At 40.4% G+C, this 19583-nt stretch overlaps 1 long non-coding RNA gene across 1 annotated transcript in view; it reads right to left on the reverse strand.

Annotated features, from left to right (window-relative positions):
* Positions 1-19206, reverse strand: part of LOC133104010 (uncharacterized) — a 41155-nt gene extending 21949 nt beyond the window's left edge. The window contains exon 1 of the long non-coding RNA XR_009703451.1: positions 18817-19206. This is a non-coding gene — a long non-coding RNA (uncharacterized LOC133104010). The remainder of the gene's footprint in view (positions 1-18816) is intronic.
* Positions 19207-19583: the final 377 nt, after the last annotated feature.

Raw genomic sequence — 19583 nt, forward strand, 5'->3', positions numbered from 1 at the left:
TCCTTGCTGACAAAACACCCATTCCTGAAGGATCACGGGTCTACATCTACCTATAATGAATTATGGAGCAGAGACTATTTTCTGTCTTGGTACCTCTCCCCCACACCACCTTCACCACCCAAATGGTCAAGATTTAATACGTGAACCCCCTAACAGAAAAGACAGTAAGCTCACTGTTTGGCAGGAAAAGGAAGTCATTCAGCAAATCAGGGCCACCGTCAGGAGGCTTCAGTGGCCTCTTCAGCCTCACTCCTCCAGGTGTGCAGCCCAGGCCAGCAGCACCAGCATCAGCATCAGCTGGGGAGGCAGGCACATCTCCGCTGCACCCCCGGCCAGCTGAATCAGAACCTCCACACCGGGGCCCATGAGGTTGCTATTACCAAGCCTCCAGGTGGTTCTGATGTGCCTGGAAGTTTCGGGAACCCTTTGCTACAGAAGTGGTTCTCAAACTTCCGCAGCACCAGAGCCACCTGGAGGCTTGGTTAGAGCAGCCCTGTGGGCTCCACTCCAGAGGTTCTGACTCACGAGTTGGGGCTGCACGAGAGAATCTGCATTTCCCATAAACTTCCAGGTGATACTGGTGCTCCTGTCCCAGGGGCCACAATTTGAGAACTGCTGTGCTACCACACTTCCAGAGGTAAATGCATCAGTTTCCTTTTTCTCTCTGGATATGAAAACTTGAGTAGGGAGTATTGCCAAAAAGGAAGAGAAAGATTGCTTTTATGCCTGGTTTTCCCACTACATGTTGGGTTCCTGTGGGCTTCCTGGAGTCGGTTACTCCATTCTCTATAAACAGGAAGTCATCACGCCTTTTTATGTCACCCTCAAAATATCTCAGACCCATCCTTGGCCTCCTGAGGCTGTTTATTGCTCCAAGCTGGTCCTTTCTGCCTCCAAATCCATTCCGTTTCTGTTTTCATATGATCACCAGATACACCTTCCCTAAGCCCCACTTTGGTTGCAAAGTATAATGTTTGTAAAGCTGTCAAGGACTCTTTAGTTCCCACGATATCAAATCTAAACTCTTCCTCCTGGTTTTCAAGACCCCCTGTCATCTAATCTCTCTTTATAATCCCTCCTGTAACTCACTAACTCACTCTCTGCTCTGATCAAATTGGTCCCTCTCCTGAGCCACACACATGGAAATTCATTTTTCATCCTTGCTACTATCTTCACTTATTGTAGAATGTTCTTCTTTCCCCATTTACACCCAACACATCCTTCAAGGCCCAGATGAAGTGCCATTTCAAACCCAGGTTTGCACACCAGCCACCACTTCTCCCTGCCCACAGCACATAGTGTTGGTCAATCATGAAACTCAAGCTGAGATACCAGACACCACTTCTGAGTCCTACTTAATACAATGCTCCAGGCCACTGCCACTAGTCAAAGTGTACACAAAGGATGAAACCTCAGTATTCTAACCCTTTGTGGCTTTTGTTATTCCAACTATGCCAAAATCCACAATCAAGTATCTATTCATTATTATTCACTACATTGTAATCTCACTCAGAAGAGGGATAAGGCTTAAAATACTTCTGTACTCCTCCAGAATTTCAGTCCTGAGTATAAGGGAAGACCTGAGGAATACCAGTTTGTTTTTAGATTAAACAGAAAGTATTGCAACAGATATGCAGCGATGCTTACACTTAATCTGGCCATCTTCACTCTATGGAGACCCAAGTTCACCTGAGCTCTTCATCCACCTCCTCAAAGAACAATAGTAGAAATATTTGCTTAATTAATTCCTTAGGTTTCCACAGAGTAAAATGGAAGTTATCCTCGTCTCTTCAGTAAGATAGAAGCAGAGAGATATGCAATTTCAATCAGCTTAAAAGAAAACTAGCATCAAATAAGGCTATAACGTGATAGCATTGTGTTCCAGGCATTGTGTCTAACGTAAGAGTAATGGTATAAGATAATGGCAAATTTTGACAGTGGCACCATGTAAATACTGAGCCTTATCTTGGCTTGAATTAACATTTACAAGAGGTAATTTTTTTAATCTGAAATAAAATCTTGACTTCAACTCTGTTTTTTTCTTCTTCATATCTCGACATGCAAAATACTAAGGGAGATGGGGGGGAGGCACCCAGGCTGTGATTAAATCTGCTTCTCACATCTATTATCTTCTCACTTTTCACGAGCTCTAATTTAAACATCTTATTTATAGTGTCATGTTCTTAAGAGGTTTCTGGATGTATTTAAATGGGGATAACTAATTGGGGCCGTTCTAGCAGAAGTTGGCTCCAAGCTCATCTTCCTAGGTGGCATCTCCTCTCTGCTCCCAAAAAATAATGTAATTTCCTCCTTTTCAGTCTAATTTTCATGTTCGTTGTTACTGCTCTGAATATTGTGACCTAAGGATGCATGGGTTTAATAATGTTTTAGTTTCAATATTATCACTAATACTTGCAGTCTTCACATCATGAATTTGGTATCTTCCTCCAGAACTTCCCACTGTTCTTGACATAAAAAATAAGTAAAGTCTAAAGCAAGGAACAACTTAAAAATAGTCTGAATTAGGAATTTTTTTTAAAAAGTGAAAACTATATGCTATGTTTTAAATATATGTTATTAAATGAGCTTAGAAAATGAACTGAAACTATTTTCCAGTTCTACAAAAAGTTGTTTTACTAACTTACTCTTGTTCCATGATAATAAATGCCTTAGGTAACAAGTATATTTCTATTATTTATGGCTTAGTGGAATAATCTGATGCCAGTACCTGGGGCCACATGCAAAGTTAGATTAATTTATACACAGCTTCTCTCATTCTCCCCAAATCACCTGGCCTAGGTTGAGTTCCCCAGAAGCAGATCCTGAGACCAGGTTGAGTTGTTGATTAGGGACGTGAAACAGGAGGAAATGGTAAGAGGTGGGAGAATAGGACAGGGAAGGGAATAAAACCATAAGGGGGAGATTTCAGGTGAGATCTCAACCTCTGCCTGATCTGTGGGGGAGCTCCAAGTATAAATGACAGAGTTTATCCCTCCTTGGAACAAGGGAGCTGGACTCTCACATTCAGCAGTCACTGGCTACTGGTAACTCCCGGGAACATGACCTTCCAGGCACTTCTGCTCATCAGCGTGTCTGGGCAAAACATCTCCAGTAACCCAAGAGTAGATCAATGAAGAAGACTGCAGGTGCTGGGCGTTTGCATGGATCAGCCTGCCCACTGGATCAGCTACAAGGGTCCTCCATTGCTTCTTCTAAGGATGGGTTTTTGGTGAACAGTCTCCAGCCATACTCTTTCCAGCCCATCAGACCTCCACAACTGCTATTTGCCCACACTTCCAAATGCAGGGACAACGTCTTTCTTCATCAGCTGTCCCCTCTCTTCAACCCTGCTACTGCTACGTAACAAGTCATTAAAAAAACTAAAGTGCCTTAAAACAATAACCATTTATTCTGTGTAGCAGTCTATGTGTTGGCAGGTAAGACTGAGCTCAGCTGGGTGGTTCTTCTGATCTTGCTGGGTTCCCTTATGTGCCTGAGGTCAGCTACAGGTCAGGTTGAAGGTTTTGCTGATCCTGCATGCATATCCTCTCCTTGTGGCCTCAGTTGGGACAACTGGAATGATTTCTATCTCCTCCTCTTGGAATGTGTTCTCTCATCCTTTAACAGGTTATCCCAAGTGTATTCATATGACAGTGACAGGGACACCAATAGAACATTGGTGCCATTGTGCAAAGTCTCTTGAGGTCCAGACTCAGTACTAACTCACTGCCACTTCTGCCACATTCTATTACTCACAGCAAGTCACACAACCAGGCCAGATTCAAGTGGAAATTAGATGCAGAGTCAGAAAAGGCCATGGATACAGATGTAAACAATCATGCATGTTGTTTTGCAACATTACACAGCCTCTCAATGCACAACTCTCCTACTCCCAGAAGCATCAACTTAACTCCAGGGTGAGCCCAATATTCCCAACATAATTCCAGGTAGAGGTTTTCTTTATCTTGTCTCTTGATGCCCAAAGATGCTATCTACTCACCAGTGCAAGATCTTCCCTGTTCTAAGGCAATGTATTAGTCAAGTTCTCTAGAGAAACAGAGCCAATAGGATGTATAGAGATATACAGAAAGAGATTTATTATGAGGGACTGGCTCTTCCAGAAGCACCTCACAGAGGCACTCAGAAATAATGTTCACCAGCTATTTGGGCATCCCTTAGCCCAGTCAAGTTGACACACAAAATTAACCATCATAGGTGTGTAGAGTAGGGAGGGGGGATTAGTTCATTTCCTCTTTCCTCTAGCAGCTCAGATAAGGCAGAAATTACTCTCAGTAGATTATCCCTCTAGGTATATTCAACAGTGCTTCTTTTTTGTTCATTTTATGTATGTGTATGTGTGTGTGTGTGATGTATCTTATCTTCATGTGACATCTGGTGACTGAGAATCACAAAAGGGAGTGAAGAACATAATTCTATTTTCAGCTGCTGGGCATGTTTAGCTCTTTTGCCAGGCGGTCATTCCCAGTAGCTCTAACTTGTGAATTGGATAATGATAAAGGTTCTTCATAGGCCCTCCTATTCAGGGGTCCATTTTAAATAAGAGAATTCATAAATGAAGGCTGTCCACTGAGTGTGAAGCTGAGGAAAGAGCCATACAACTTCAAATGATCAAATGCTGTCCCCAAAGAATTTCTTCCCAAGGTATAAAAGATATTACATATTTCATCAGTTCGAAGATGATCATTTTTCACATTTTAACCTCTGTGAAATTGGGATGCATCTTAAAATTGATGGTCTCTTAAAATTATTTGGCAGCATTTTCTTAATGGCCTACAAAACAGTGGTGAATCTTACAACCGATGTTGTTTTAGATTTGATGATACATGATGACCAGAAGAAGTAGTTGTTTCCTCATATAAAACATTGGCCTGCAAAACACTCATGGACTCATGAGTGTTTGATATGAGCACTCAGATCAAAAGGCAAGGCTTTTGATCTGAGTGCTCAATAATTTAACAGCCTTCACTTTTGAAATAATGAGTCAATAAACTCTAGGTTCAGCCAACTTGAGCATATATATGGGTAGGATGACCAAGTTAGCAGCATGAGAGGAATCCTACAGAATCATCCTCAAAATATCCTGGAGTTAAAGGAAAAATTTTTTTTCTGGCTGCCTTAATAATCAGCTTAAATTAGATATACTGTATAAAAGAGTGTCACTGAGTCACCAACAAAATGTAGTGTTAGATGCATAAAATTATGGCAATTCTCTTGTCTTACATATCTGAGAAAACGAAATTTCAGAGGAAACAACTGACATCTGGCATTTCCAACCTCACCCTCTGGGTTCATGCCTCATAGACTGTTTGAAAATATTTTTCCTCATTACCATGACTGATTCCCAGTCTACAGCCCACCCAAATATGCTTACCTATTTAGATAAAAATGTACATGTTAGAGAATTAAGGGTATTTTTAAAATCTCTTTACTGCAGTTTTCCACATCTTTCCAGTTTTCCCCAGTACATATATTATCTTGAAAATCAGAAAATTTGTTTAAGTGAAAGAAAAATTATCTGCAGAAGAGCAAAACAGATCACTACAGACACAAAAAGTGAACAAGATAATAATAAAAGCCAACTCAATTGTTGCACTCACTTGGCCACTTACTTGGCCACTGACCAATGGGACCCCCACACCCTTGTGTGGTCAGTGCTACTTTCATCTCCCTTTACAGATGTGGAAGCAATGACACAGGAGGATTTCAGAGCTTTACTAAGACCACATGTCTGTTAGTGGGGAAGCAGGATTGAAGGTGAGCAATCAGGCTCCAGAATCCATGTTATCTGCAGCCTGATGAATAAACAGGAAGTGAACATGAAGAAACAGGTCAGAGCCTCAAGAAGTCATTCTATTTTTTCACCTCTTTGTAGCTTCATGGTGAATGGATACTTCTCTCTCTCTAAACATCAGTTTCCTTGTTTGTAACGTGGGGATACTGGCATTAACAACTGACCTTTTATAAGGATCAAATGAAACAATGAATATGAATATGCCTGCTAAACTGTCAAGTGAGGTATAAATATGTCATTGGTAACACCAACCTCTTTCCTCTCTCAGGACTTGGGTAAGAAAACAGGAAGTGGCTATCTCCCCAGAACCTGCTCCGCCATCATACTGCTGTCTCCTATCCTGGCAATAAAATACTAAACTTTTTCCTTCTGTATCTCAGAACTTCCCTCAGTAGCTACGATTCTCACTCGGCCATCAGTGTCTTGCCCAGGATCCCACTTCCGAAACAGTAAATGCAGGGCACACGTGTCATAGCTTTCCCCTTCCTTGTCCATGACAGACATTGATAATCAAGCCTGGACCTCATGCCGGCTTAGCCAAAGCTCAAATGCTGCATCAGAATCCTTCTTAACAAGCTAACTAAGCAGCCACTTGCTACTACCAATCAAATGTAATGAACAGCTGAAATTAAATCCATTTGTCATTCCTGTTGCAACGCAGTCTAAAATGCAACTACAAGCAGAGATTAGAATTAAAAATAGGGAGCTCTTTGAAATATGAAGTTGATAATAGTAGCTGGGCTACTTTAGTTCTGTTGTGCTGGTCACTTGCTCTTTTACATCTACATTTCCTCATTGTTCTAATGAGAGAGTCAGATTCTGGTCTCTCACAAAATCAGTTTTGATTCTGGCCTTTAGATCCCTTTTCTAACTCTTAACATCTTCCAAATTAGTTTTTGATTTTTCCTCTTACCCACATGAATTGCCACCCCTACTTCTTTCTCTCCATCCATGTAAGCTGTGCTTTGATACCTTCAAATTCCATGTTTCCCACAAGGCTATTTCTTGGCTACTCCAGTTGATAGGGACCTCAACTTCCACTGACTGACTTTAACATTAATTGTCAATGGATACAATTGGCATCACATGTTCTGGTGAACTAGACTGCAAGCTCCCTGGGGGAACAGGCCCAGGGACTACATTTCTTTCAATTTCAGTGAATTGCACAGAGTTTTATATGCTCAATGATAAAAACCTGAGTTTACATCGTTTTACAATTTTCAAAGAACTTTCAAATTTGTTTGTTCTGAATTGTTCTACTCAATTTCTCTGGAAATTTTAACATTAGAAATGTTGGTTAATACTAAAATTTGGGAAATGAACTAAAACTTGTCTCCCAAGTTATCCTTTAAAAGCATTTCTTTTTCTCCATAAAGACTATATTCTAGCTCATTATACCATTAGTATAAACTGGGAAAAAAGAAAAGATAAAAAAAAAAAGTCTCAAATAATAAACTCAGGATCACTTCTTAAGACTCAACTTTAACATGCATTGTTCTATGGCTGATTTTAAGTACTTCTTTTAGTTATTTTATTTAATATTATTGTATGTACTTAAATACATTTATAATTGATATATAATTGACTGATATAAAATACAGTAATATAAGTATTATAATTAGTTTATAATATAAACATTTAATAATTTGAATATAGATATTTTATGCTTGATAGTCAGATTTTATAATATTTAATGTTTTGTATAATAATTATTATTATTTATATCATGTTTCTTTTGCAAAAAAAAAATTTTGAGATAGATTTTCTAGAATATAGGTGAAGTAATGGGATGTACTATAAAAAAGGCTTTATTGTTTTTCCTCCCCACCCAACTCTACCCCACATGTTTCTGTTCATTTCTATTTTGATGCGAAACATTTTGCTTTGCTTTGCTCTTTCCAATTCTGGCTTTCGCTGTGTGGGCCTCTCCAGTTAGGGCTTCAGGCCTACATTACAGGGTATAAAGAAAGTAGGAAGGATTAAGACACAGTTGGATTATCTGATGAAGAATCTGACTGTAAAAGAAATTCCATTATCACCACCCGGGGAAGTTGAACTTCTTTCCTCACATCAAAGGGTGGAGGGAGGGAGGGAAAAAAGTCTGCAAACTGGATTTCCTTTCATTTCCACTTCAATTCACTGCACTTGGGTGTTCAGTACATTCCATCCTCTCAGACCCTGAAAGAACTTGAATTTGACTTTAACACATCGGGAATTTCAGCTCAAGCAGATCTGATGGGAGAAGACAGAACGCCTGAACAGATGCAGCTTGTATAGACAGAGATGATTTTTTTTTAACCAAAAGTTGCTGATTTTTTTCTTCTATAAAAACCTTTTTCCTGATGAGATAAGTTTTAAAGTGTGAAAATTTTGACATTTTTCTTTGCACATCACAGGTTAACTGTGTTTATTTAGTGTGTGTGTTTGTGTGTGTGTGTGAGTGTGTGTGTGTAACATAATCATCCTATGGTGGACTGAGAAGGCACTATTCAGATTCTGTCAAAACCCTTGGGCTGTTGCCATGTTTTTGAAACTTCGAGCTTCACTGAGCTTACTGGGGGCCTGGTTTCCCTGATGTGTGAATTGCTACAGAAATTAAAATGTGGCCAATCCTGGAATCTCCACAGACAAGCTGATGAGATCCATGTCCCTGGAGCTCCTCTCAACTCTCACTGATTCTGTCAGAGATAACACTACATCTGCTCCAAATTGCTACCTGAGGAGAAGAGTAGGACTTTAGAGGCATCTGAAAAACACTGTGAAAGAGAAGTGAGGATTCTGAGCAAAACAAAGAGGAATTTCACGTGGCTGAGCGTGAACTGAGCTGGTGGGAAATGCATAAATGTCCTCATGTCTGTATCTACATGGAAAGAGATCTGAGAATAGACACAGTTATAGAGACAGTGAAGGGAAATGTGTGGAATGACTACTTGCCCTATTTGTTTCTAGGGTTTCTATAACCACACGACAAAACATTCCACTTACGTTGGTTGATTGACCAACATTGATTGACCAATATCGACTCTCAATGTTCCTGAGACAGTAAAACCAAGAGAAAAAGAATCCACATTTTCTGCATCTAAGCTCTTCTATTCTTCTCAATGACCATGTTCCCTCCTTTCTCTAGAGCTGCAGCCCTCGGAGTACTGTCACTAGACCAGTTGTATCATCACCATGTGGGAACCTGTTAGAGATGCAAATTCTAGGGCCACATCTCAGACCCTCTGGGGTGAATCAGAAACTCTGGGCTGGGGCTCAGTGATGTGTATCTTCACAAGCTGACAGTATGTTCCCAATGTACATGAAAGTTTGAAAACCTTATGTCTAGTGTAGAGCATCATCAGTCTCTTGATCGCAACTGATTTATTCTCATCAGCATGCAATATGATCTAGTACCTGCTACATTTTAAAAAATTCTCTCTTGTCTTCATAACTTCCAGCTATCTTCCCTCTCTCTCTACTCTCACAGCATTATTTCTTTTAAACTTTTGTCTATAAAGACGACAAACTAGGAAGCCCAAGACCTTGTTCTCCCACAGAGACGCCGACTTAACAACAGTCCAAAAGCCTTTATGAGAACGTGAGAAACCGGTTAAGAAGTTGCAGCACCCGAGGCATGCTCAAAGCCAAGAACATTGAAACGGGTTAGAAAACCCATTACCTCTTACCCATGTAGAGCCTCCCCCAAGCCAGCACAGCTCAGCACAATTAGAAGTAAAGCCAATTCATGGCTTTTCAATTGGCGGGGGAGGTGGAGGGTGGAAGGAGAGGAGTGAAATGTATGTCCAACATTCTGGCTTTTCAGGGGGCTGCCTAAGGGACTGATTCCTATCTTGTCTGACACTGAGCATGGATGGAGATCTTGGATGTTTGGGAACTGCTGAGAAAAAAAGAGAGCCCCTTGGCTTGCTGCAAAACCAGGGAAGCTTCAGTACTGAAGACAGGCACCAGAGGGAGAAAGAAATTACAAGCTGTAAAAAAGAAACAGAAGACACATTATAATTTCTTTTTTTACATCTTTATTGGAGTATAATTGCTTTAAAATGTTGTGTTAGTTTCTGCTGTATAACAAAGTGAATCAGCTATATGTATATATAACACACATTATAATTAAAATGTCAAAAGTTAAAGACAAAGGAGAGAATCTTAAAAGCGACAAGAGAAAAATCACTTGTTATATACAAGGAAATCCTCATAAGACGATTATCAGATTTTTCAGCAGAAACTTTGCAGGCCAGAACAGAGTGGCACGATATAGTCAATGTTGAAAGAAAACACTTCCAACCAAGGATACTCTACCTGGGAAAGTGATCATTCAGAATTGAAGGAGAGAGAAAGAGTTTTCCAGATTAGCAAAAGCTAAAGGAGTTCCTCACCACTAAGTCTTATAAGAAATGTTATAGAGATTTCTTTAAGCTGAGAAGAAAGAGCACTAATTACTAACAAGAACACTTGTGAAAGTATAAATCTTACTCGAAAGGTAAATATATAGTAAAGGTAGTGGATTAGTTACCTACAAAGCAAATATGAAGGCAAAAAGTAGTAAAAAATGGCTGTAACTATAATAATTAAAGGTTATACAGGATAAAAAGGAGTAAATTGTGACATCAAAAACATAAAATGTGGGGGAGAGTAAAAATGTTGAGATTTAGAATGGAATCAAACTGAAGTTGTTATGAACTTAAAACAGACTATTATAGACATAAGTTGTTATATGTAAGCCTCATAGTAACCACAAAGCAAAAACCTATAGTAAACACACAAAAGATAAAGAGACAGGAATACAAATATATCACAAAAGAAAGTACCCAAACCACAAGTGAAGACAGCAATCTTGAGAAAGAAGAACAAAGCTGGAGGCATCATGCTCCCTGATTTCAAACTATATTACAAAGCTCTAGTAATTAAAACAGCATGTATGTTACTGGCATAAAAACAGACACATAAATCAATGGAACAAAATAGAGAACCAAGAAATAAACCCATAACTTACAACAAAGGAGCCAAAAATATACAATAGGGAAAGGACAGTCTCTTCAATAAATGGTGTTGGGAAAATTGGACAGCCACATGCAAAAGAATAAAACTGGACCACTATCTTAAACCATACACAAAAATTAATTCAAAATGAATTGAAGACTTGAACATAAGACCTGAAACCATAAAACTCCTAAAAGAAAACTTAGGCAGTAAGCTCCTTGACATAGATCTTGGTGATGATTTTTTGAATAACAGAAAAAGCAAAAACAAAAATAAACACCTGTAACGACTCAAGGTAAAAAGCTTTTGAACAGCAAAGGAAACCATCAACAAAATGAAAAGGCAAACTACTGAATGAGAGAAAAATTTGCAAATCATATATCTGATAAGGAGTTAATATCCAAAATGTATAAAGAACTCATGCAACTGGAGAGCAAACAATCCGATTAAAAAATGGGCAAAAGATCTGAATACACAATTTCCCAAAGAAGACATACAGATGGCCTACAAGTACATGAGAAGATGCTCAATATAATTAATCATCAGGGAAATGCAAATCAAAGCCACAATGAAATATCATCTCACACCTGTTAGAGTATCTATTATCAAAAAGACAAGAAATAACAAGTGCTGCAAGAATGTAGAGAAAAGGGAACCCTTCTGCACTGTTGGTGGGAATGTAAATTGGTGCAGTCACTGTGGAAACCAGCACGTAGATTCCTCAAAAAATTAAAAGTAGAACTACTATATGATCCAGCAATTCCACCTCTGGTCATTTATCTAAAGAAAATAAAAACAGTAATTAAAAAAGGATATATGCACTCTCGTGTTCATTGTAGCATTATTTACAATTGCCAAGATATGGAAACTACCTAAGAGTCTATCAAGGGATGAATGGATAAAGAAATTGTGTATATATTCAATGCAATATTATTTGGCCATAAGACAGAATGAAATCTTGCCTTTGCAACAACATGGATGACCCTTGAGGGCATTATGCTAAGTGAAATAAGTCAGAGAAAGACAAATACCACATGATCTCTCTTACATCTGGAATCTAAACACACACACACAAACGAAGCACATAGATACAGAGAACTGATTGGTGGTAGCCAGAGGCAGAAGACTGAAGGTGGAAAAAATGGGTACGCTGTTTTGTTTGTTTTAGTAAAATAAAGAGAAACCAGCAAGCCAAGCCTCTCTAATTGGAAAATTATACTCACAAGCCTGGGGAAGATGATGTATTGCTAGAAAAGATTTTGGAGATACCCAGAATCTCTAGCTGGGTTGATTAGTGAAGAAGGTCTTTTCCTGTACAAAGTCAGTCCATAAAGACTGGAAGAAGTGGTTGTTTTTTTCAAATATACAAGTCACAGCAAAACATAACAAGACATAAGGAGAAACAGGGAAACATGGCCCAATCAAAGGAAAAAAATAAATCTCCAGAAACTGATCCTGAAGAAATGGAAATGCAAGATGAAAGAGCTCTAGAGCTCTATTACACAACAATGTGCATATAGATAAGACTACTGTACTGTACAGGTAAAAATGCTTAAGATGGTAAATTTTGTTACATATTTTTTACCACAATAAAAAATTTTTTTAATTAAATGCTATCTATAGTCCTAGGGAGGGTGACACCTCCAGGCATCATTTTGTCACCAACACTCCACTGAAACAGATCTTTCCAATGTTGAGGATGATTTTCTATTGCCAATTCCAGGGGTCACCATTTGGGTAACATCTTACTTGATGTCTCAGTAGCTTTCAAGACAGTTCAACCTCCTTCCTTCTTGAAACACTCCCATTTTTTTGATTCATTAAAACAGGATCCTGCTTTCTCTTTTGCCCCCTGAGATGCAAGTGTTGAGATAATCTGACCTAGCAAAAATATGGATGTCATTCTTGATTTCACTCCTTTCTGCCACATCCAGTTGGTTCTACCTTCAAAATATATCACAGTTTATCCAGTTCTTTCTGTCTTCCATGCCACCACCCTAGTCCAAGCCCCCATGGCCCCTTGCCTCCCAACAGGTCTGTTGGGTTCTACTCTTTGCCCCCACTGCCCATCCTCTCAAAGCAAAGTCAACTTTGAAAACTCAGATTTCACGTGGCCACTTCCTTACTGAAGCTCTTCATGATGTCACAATGCACTTGGAGTACACTCCAAAATCCTCAGCATTGCATGACTGATCGCCCTCTCTCCCTTCTGACCTGTTTTCCTTCCACTCTGCTCTTTACTCTAAATGTCTAAATGTTTACATGACTCGTCTTTCAGGTCCTCAAACTCACCATGTTTATTCCCACCCCAGGCATTTGCATTGGCTGTTCTTGTTGCCTGGACTGTTCTGCATCAGGATGCTCCCGGCCCTTCTTTGTAGGTCTGTCCCAGGTCAAATGCCACTCTCTCTGGTATACTTTTTCCTGACAACACAGTGACTCTCCATCATGTGACCTTATTTTATGTTCTTTCTGGCAATTGGCATTATATGACATTATATCAGTTACTTCTATTTTATTACCTGTTGACTATGTCCACATACAGACTCCAGAATAGGAATTCAATGAGAAAAGGGAACTCATCTGTCATATTCTGTGATATACCCTGGGTCCTAAAACACTGCCATTGGATAAAATCAATAAATTAAAAACCTATGGATAAAATAAATGACAGGGTGCATCTTCCAGTCTCTGATGCCCACCTGCTTTCAACTTACACTGGGCCTTTGCATATGCTGTTGCTGCAGATGGGAACGGACCTTCCTGCCTCTTTTACCTGGTTATATCTTTTTCTGTCCTTTGGATTTCAGTGGGGCACAAGTACTGCTTCTTCTGGGAAGTGCTCCCTGATTTTGTCAAATCCCCTTCATGGAAACCAACTTCTCTTTCATAGCATTCATCACAGTTGCTGTTTTTCCTTGTTTACATGATTATATTTGATTCATGCCTATTTCACCAAAGGAAGAAACTGTACATTTTGTTATACATCTTAATGCCAGCTTAATGTATACAATAAGTGCTCGATAGATGTTTACTGAAAACTACCTCTAGTGGCTTTTTGTAGCATGAATATGCATGCTGGTTTTTCAGGACGGCCTGGTGACTGCCTGTTGTCCTGGTGTAAGTGTAAATAAGGGGTCCCAATTCAGATGCTCAATTATGTGGTCACTCTTGTTGTGTGACACTGGAAGTGTCACTAAAAATATATCAGGATAAAAAATCTAATTAAATCACTTTAAAATGATTGGCTTTTAAAGAGTACCTACACATATATCAATGTTTTTCAAACTGTAGGTCACCACCTAACAGTGGGCCATGACTGCCAATTTTTTAATGAATTAGGATAGACTAGAAAAAAATAGAAATTATTCACATTGAACCACAAGTGGATAAATAAGCATTACTTGGGAATACTTTCTTTTTTATTATATAGCACTGTATGTGCAGGTCACAAAGTAAAGTGCTTAGCTGTATGCTACGGGTTGTGTTGGTGCTATGGGTCCCCACCCAGACCCCACTGGTCAGCCTGGTGGACTATCTCCCAGCTGCTTTGAATGTTGGCTGCTGACAGTTTTCAGGATGTTTGCCTTCTGGAGAGACCCCTAGAAACGCTCAGGGGCAGATGATGACCGACAAATATGTAGGTAGAAAAGACCAGCCCCTGACCTCCAGGGAAGCAACTAGGTGGTACGCTTTATGTTCCAGAACTTTCTAGTGAGACCAAGCTAAAGCCAGATTCCATCAGAGTATACATCCATGCCTGACTTCCCTGTCCATCCTGCTTCCTTTGCTCCCGTACAGGTTCCTCCTGAGAACCCTCCACCATTACATCACCTGTACCAAAATCCCTAGCTCAGGTTCTGTTTATAAGGACCCAACCTAAGACAGTTGTCATTTAAAAAGCATGAAAAATGGTAATATAAATATATTGCTTTAAATTACAGTAATTTATGTTTCCAGGAGTTCGTTTTATCTTTCAGCATTTTCTCTAGGAAAGGTGCAAAATCTGACACAGAAATCCTGTACAAGTGAAACGCTGAATTGGTTTTTGAACTGAGACTCAGGAAAGCAGGTGTGCCAGCCATCTGCTGGTGTGTGGGAGATGGTCTTCCCCAAACTGTGTCAGTCCAGACATAGATTCACATAAGACTCCAGAGCTACAAAGCGCTGAGGGAAATGGGATGGAAGGAGTAGCCTCCTTTCCCTCTGTAAACTAAGGCAGGTAAATGTGGTCAAATGCCAAGGCTGCTTTAGAAAATGCCACTTTGGAGCCAGCTGTGCTTTTTCATTGAAGCGTCCTCTCACTTTATCCCCAGACAGGAGATGATGCAGGCAGTCAGAGCAGATACCCAAGCTCCCGAAGTCATAAGAGCCACTCCACAGCCACCATCCAGAGCTTCCTGGGCTCCTGCGGGATGCCTACCCCTGTCACCTCAACCTGCTCATTGTTCGACAAATGCCAAGGCTTCTGTGAGGACGCCTCTCTCCTGTGGTTCACAGAACAGTGTCCAGAATAGAGAAAATATACGCCAGGCTCTGAACAAGAAGAACAAATGGCTGATTTCTGTACTGGTCAAATACAGACCCTGGGAAACATAAAGCAGGGAAACAAACACACCTTAGCTAAACATTTAGGGTCTTTCGTTTGGAGGGTTATTTATTTATTTATGGAGAACTCACTGTTAGGAGGCATTTTGGACTGTTTTGTTTTGTTTTTAACAATACTACCACACAGAAATCACCTGAATTTGTTGAAGGTTTTGTAGATAAAAGGGAGCGGAAGAGCAAGGGAGTGGGAAGAGGTTGTGGCCAACCTAAAACAGAATTCCCAGAAACTCACAAAATCGCCCCCAAGTGACCAAAGAGTAATTAACCTGAAACTCTGTATACAACAAAGACCACCTCTTTCTCCCACAGCATCCGTTGCTAATTGGAAACTAGTTATCAGGATTTGTTAAATAAATTCTGGTTCATTTAAGTAATGGAAAGTGACACGGCCATTTATGGAAAAGGAGACATTATATTTTTTGATATAAAATGTTCTCCAAGATAAAGTGTTTAATGAAAAAAACAAGAAGATCCAAAGCAATGTGCAAAATATTGGGGCAAAACAATGAAGATTCACTTTATATATGTGCATGTGTATAAATGTGTATATGTATAGGTGTGTAAAATAATATAAAATAGGGGGCTTCCCTGGTGGCGCAGTGGTTGAGAATCTGCCTGCCAATGCAGGGGACACGGGTTCGAGCCCTGGTCTGGGAAGATCCCACATGCCGCGGAGCAACTAGGCCCGTGAGCCACAACTACTGAGCCTGCGCGTCTGGAGCCTGTGCTCCACAACAAGAGAGGCCGCGATAGTGAGAGGCCCTCGCACCGCGATGAAGAGTGGCCCCCGCTTGACACAACTAGAGAAAGCCCTCGCACAGAAATGAAGACCCAACACAGCTAAAAATAAATAAATAAATAAATAAAATATTAAATACGAAGATGTTTTAAAAAGAAGAATAATAATAATATGAAATATATAACATAATATTGAATATATACAAACACACATACGTGTATATTTGGAAGGAGATTGGGAAAAGGAGGTGCAAGGTAGACTCTTTTCCCTGCTTACCCTTTCGCTTAGGATTTTTTTTTTCCACGTGCATCTAAACCTATTCAAGAACATTTCAAAAGACTACAACCCGCAAACCAAAACAGGTGATAACGTGCTAAACAATACAGTTTTTGTTGTGAAGAGTCGGTAGTTGAGCACTGATACTCATATTTGCTAAGTCAAACTCTTATCATGTAAACATTATTCGTTGAAATTCCCAAAGATGCTTTGAAAATACTGTGCTGATTGTGGCTTCCTGGGGTACCATGCTGCGCTCTTAAGCCATAATTGCTATGTCCCAGCACTGTAGTCTTACTGAGGCATCTTTGTTTACTGATTTCAGATTTGAACACTTAGGGAAAATGTATGCAGTGGGAGAGAGCAGACTTCCCCCTCCTAATGTAGTTCCCAAGGCTGCCTTGGAGAGAGACCAGCGGGAATGATGGGTCAAAGTGACTGCTGACTCACACGAGGAAAAGACCAAGGAAATTTTTAGAGTATTTAGCCCCTTGTAAGAAAGAGGGATTCCAAGGTAGACAAAGGATTCAAAGTTGAGATTAATTCTTTAGGCACCTGTATTAGGCAGCAGCATCCTTCACCTTCTGAAAAATATTAGGAATGAAAACCAGAATCTCTAAAATGTTTACTTTAGAAGCAAAGTGTAGCATCCACCTAGTAATTCTCAAGGATGTAGCAGCTAACAGCTAAAAATATCTTCCAGGGGAGGGCTGTGCAGATGGGGCGTTGAGAGCAGGGGGCGGGGGTACAAAGAACCCAGAAGAGCAGCCATCTGAGCAGATTTCACACAATTAATAGGGAGTTTGTTGGCTTTAAAAATAGAACCTCATTTCTGAGGGGTGGGTGCCCTGCTCCAGAGCCCTAGAAGGAGCCTGCTGAGAGGGATGATTAAAATGAAAGATTGTGCAGCTTTAAGGAAATGTTGGCATAGAGAAATGGCAGCGATTACTGATGCTCCAGCCACCATCTAAAAGGTTTCTGCAAATTGCTTTCCTTGGATGAAATACCAAATATCTGTTCCCAAATGTTATGAAGCAAAATAAATCACATTCCATTGACACATCCAATATGTCGTATCAGAGACCCTGAATCCAAACAAAGCAAAGTTGCTGTTACCTCAGTGCTATTACATTTCTTTCTCTTGCTTTTGTATTAAGGCTGCAAGATGAAAACTTGTCCCTTGTAAACAAAAAAAATTACCTCTGCCTCCTCGTTGCTTGAAATGAGAAATCAAATCAGCCACTGACAAATTTTTAGAGTTCAAGAGTAACTCAGAAATCATGTACTCTGACCCCTGACTTTGATAAATGACGAAGGTGCAGCCCAGAGAGGGTACATCACTTTTGCAAGGTCACATCGCTGGGGGTCCACACAGGCAGAACACAGGGAATCTCAATCCCTCAGCTAGCTATCAGTAACTAGCCCTTCTGCTCAGTAGGGTGTATCCAGTGCTCAAGGTAGGATTCCTTTGCGAGACCTTGCATTTTCACTAGAATCAAAGTTTTAAGAGAAAGGTGATTTCTCAAGCAGTAACCAGTACATGAAGAAGGCATGTTTTGAGGTATGCAAAGAAAGAAATATCTTGTCCTACAAAATAATTCAGTATTAAAGTTATATGGACTATGGGACTATTTATTGCATTTCACAAATGTAAATACTGAGGCACAGTGCCACTAACCATATTCATCCAGGTATAGAAGCTGCTACTGGATCACCTTGGCCAGCAGGTGCCCCCACCTCCCAGCTACTGTGAGCGTCGGCTGCTAAGAACTCCCTGCTCCAGAGGATTTACCTGCTGTCCTGGAAATGCCGGAGGGAATTACCAATGACTAGTTGATATGGGGGTTCAAAAGGCCAGTCCCCCGAGCCTCAACTCAGTGGTTTAATTCACATTCCGGAGCTCCCCATGAGATCAGGCTGAGGCCAGGCTCCAGCTGTGACTACATGGTCGTTTAGCTCCTTCCCCTGCCCCGTTCTGCTTCCCTTACCTCCCTATAGGTTGTCCTGAGAGCCTGCCTTCAGTAAATCAAGTGCTTCCAGGGACTTTGATCTACAAGTGCATGTGCATGTGCAGGAGAGATAATAAGTGTCAGATAGCAACTTGTAATATCCTATGTCTTCTTCAACCATCTCCACTTTGGTCTCCATGCAAATGTGTATTTGAGACAGAGAGTTCTGCTGGAAGCAGATGCCTGTGCTCTCCTTGTCTGGTACTATGGAAGGTTTCCCAATTTTTCTGCTTAGTCATATGCTTTCTGACTTGTCCATCAAATTATGCAATGCCCTTTCTCTACATTTTTCCTAAAATCAAGTAAACAAAAACCGGATTTCTGGTGTGGTCATGATTGATGGAGCAAGGAAACAGACCTGAAGGTACAAATGTGAATTTTAAGTCACTAACCTTTAATAGGAGCTTGGGTGGTTCTCCTGCCTTCTGTTTTCAGTTTTCCTGATGTGTGGGAAGGAGCACGATACCAGGTGTTGAGGCAGCGATCAGCACGGCAGATTGAGGATCTTCGGCAGATGTACAGAGTGATGAAAAGCTCGTGGATTCTCTTGCTTAAGATTCTTTGGCTGTCAGCAACAGAAAATGACTCTGCCCTGCTTAAGCAAAGGGGGTTTTTAACTGATAAGGAAGGGAGTGCGCAAAGGATTGGATGACAGATGTGGCAAGAACACAGAGCAGAGGATGCTGCCTGGCCTGGTGTGGGTGCGCCGCAGAATACTTATTCCATCTGCTATCAAGATTCAGGGTTCTGGGAGAGAGTATAGCTGGCCAAACTGAGGTCATGGTCCCACTGCTTAGCTGTGCTGGGTCAATGAGAGTGATCTTGGGAAAGGGTTGTCTGACCTTAGCTGCACATTAAAATCACGTGTGCAGAGCTTATAAAAATCTGATACTTAGGTCATGGCACAGACCAATTACATCAGAATATCTGGAGGTGGGACCAAGGCATTTTATATTTTTGAAATTCCCCAAGAGATTTCATTGTGTGGCCAAGATTGTAAAACATTAATCTAGAGGAAAACAGGTAAGTTAACCTTCAACGAGTTAATATATACTATACTTGATCGGTCAAGCCTAGGAGAAATGGTTACCAGAGAGGCAGTAAAAAGATTGCAACATCTTTTAAGGGCAAGAAAAAAAAGAAGGGGAGGAGAATGGAA

Source organism: Eubalaena glacialis, chromosome 13 (genome assembly GCF_028564815.1).
Source record: "Eubalaena glacialis isolate mEubGla1 chromosome 13, mEubGla1.1.hap2.+ XY, whole genome shotgun sequence".
NCBI classification, from domain to species: Eukaryota; Metazoa; Chordata; class Mammalia; order Artiodactyla; family Balaenidae; genus Eubalaena; species Eubalaena glacialis.